This window comes from Empidonax traillii, unplaced genomic scaffold, assembly GCF_003031625.1.
Source record: "Empidonax traillii isolate 1590-97213 ecotype Southwest subspecies unplaced genomic scaffold, ASM303162v1 scaffold39:size2480183, whole genome shotgun sequence".
NCBI classification, from domain to species: Eukaryota; Metazoa; Chordata; class Aves; order Passeriformes; family Tyrannidae; genus Empidonax; species Empidonax traillii.
The window spans coordinates 1,477,843-1,480,413 of record NW_020955232.1 but is presented as its reverse complement, the minus strand read 5'-3'; positions in this window follow the sequence as shown (position 1 = coordinate 1,480,413).

Genomic DNA, 2,571 nt, shown 5'->3' with positions numbered 1-2,571 from the left:
TTGATACCAGCTCTGTCCTCTGGGTTGTTCCAGAGTAAAAGGGGTAAAGCTTTTGAGGTGTTGAGTGGTTGCCACCCTAAAAAGGGACGGTGGGGGTGAGAGGTTTCACCTTTCACCGACCCTAAGATCACATCCTCATCCTGTCCAGATCCATAGGCACCTTTTGTTCTGCTTTCCAGCACTGTGAGTCGGCTGCACAGCGCTGTCCCCTCATGGCAGGGCAAGAAAAGAGCTGTGAGTGGGTAGTTGAAAAGCTGGGGAATTGGCAGAAGCACATATTTCCTGTAAGTGTTAGCTGGAGAAGAGAATATGTTCAGTGGAGCTGTAAGGTAAGCTCAGAGCTGGTGAGGGACATCAGACTGAGATCCAGTGCAGCTGAGAAGTGGCGGGAAAACAAGCCGTTAATCAGTGCCAAACCTGGGTCAAACAATTTTCCCAGCTTGCTCCATGGGACAAGCCCCTGCAACACCAGAGTCATCAGGGACAATTCGCAGAATGCTCTTCAATTAACTCCTGCCAACATCCAGATCATTAATTAAAGCCTCTCCATTTAAAACCTCTATTTTAGCTCTGCTTGTGGTATTCCAGGTGTGTGCTCCTTTAAAATGATAGCCAAAGGAAAGCTGTAAATTCACAGCCATCTTTCCTGTGCTCATACCAAGAAGGAACCTCTCCAGAAGCCTGTCACTAAGCTGGGAAAAATCTGTATTCTGGAAGCGCTGAGCTGAGGTGCGTGTGCTACAGGGGAGGCAGTTTGTCAGGGGAGCTGCTCCCTTCGTGGAGCTGCTTGGAGCTGATGAGCTGCTCTGCTGCGGGAGTGGTCCCACGCAAGTGCATTAATCTTCCTGAGAGAAGCCTGCCAGGTGCTGCCGGAGCTGCCGAGAAGCTCCACCTGCTGACCGATCCTGCGAGCTGGAGACAGGCAAATGGCTGGGAAATGGGGCTGGGCTGGGATTGATACACGGACTGCCAGCCTGGATGTGCAGGTGTGGAGGGGATAGCCCGAAGCAGGAGGAAGTGTTGACTGTTGGAGTGAAGATCTATTTGAGCTTAGAATAGAATTAGCAATAGAATCAGTAAGTGAGGGGGCTGTAATTGTCTTTTCTGTAGCTTTTCTTCAGCAAAGCCTCGTGCAGACCCTAAGGAGGCACTCTGCTGCTTGGGATCGGTCCCAGGGAGTCCCCAGAGGGCTCTGGAACAGCAGAGCTTTGCTGTTGGCACTGGGGAGAGCCTTGCCCACACATTCCCCTTTTCGTTGCTCATATTAAATCCACTCAACCACAAAGAGCTTAACCTTGATCACGGCAGTTATTTACAGAGGGAACATTGCTGCGAGCCAACCGTCGTTATGTCTTCCTGGGAGACCTTGAGCTCTAGGTGTATCTCTCCAAATACCTGCAGTGACCTGCAGAACAAGGAAGAAAGGGTTTAATAAACATTTCCAGAGCTCTGTGTGTGCTTTCACAGAAAATCCTACACAAAGAGAGACTCCTGTGCTTGTTCTGGAAGTGGGCCATGGTCCAAAGTCCTTTGTGGGAGCACAATGAGCCTGTGCCTCTGTGCTGAGGAGGGATTGTTGCTCCATCTGCCACCTGGAGTGGCGTACCTGGTGTAGCAGAAGGGTTGCATCTGTCAGCACCTGTGAAGTGTTTGGGGTTGTGCACAGTTAGGGGCAGGCAGTGGGTGTAGCTGCTGACCACACTTGGTCCTTCTCCAAAACCGTCTCCCCAGTTTGTCCTGCCTGCTTCGAATCCAAGGAGTTCCTTGTGGCTGGGCATTACACTTATGTTCAGCAGTCACCCACTTGGTTTCCTTTGGAGACCATGAAGTTGCTGGCCTTTGCTGATGATTATTGCCCTTTGGGGCAGCAATCAAAACATCTTTCCCTTACTGCTGCTTTTGTGGTTTGGACGTAACCAGCACTAACAGTGAGTGAGGGGTAACTAGAGTTAAAGCACCTCTTACATTTCCCCTTGTTGTCTCCTTCCAAGCAGGCCTGGAGAGCACTGAGAGGCAACATTATTTTCACCGAGCCTGTGGAATGAAACTTAGGTTGTGTGAGGCTATGAGAGAAGGAGCAGCCTGCTCCCATACAAAAAGTGTCTGTAGCATCTGTAGGCTCTCAAAGTGCCTTGGGTGTTCTGGTTCCACTGGAGAGCAGTATTTTTCTACATTTCTCATCTGTAATTCCTGGGATGGAAATGATGCTTCTGCTAGAATGCAGGAGCGTGGTCATTTCTGGTAGCATATTCAGTGACCCCAGAGGACTTAGTTGCTTTTGTGCCTGAAGAAGTTCTATTCTCGAAGAGATCCTTCTCCTAAAGTAGGAATGTTGTGTAAAGCATCAGGTTTTCCACAAAAATCGAAGCTCTGACTCAGATTAATTAAAACAAACAAACAAACAAAACTATTTGGAAGTGCACATGCAAGGGTCTGTTTCCCCTTCCAGAGTACTTCAATGAAAATTGGATGTCTGATTAATCTTATCCTGATTCTCTTCTTTTTTTTTTTTTTTTTTTTTTTTTTTTTTTTCTCCCTTAATGGTCTCGCTTCTGTGAATAACTGGCAGTG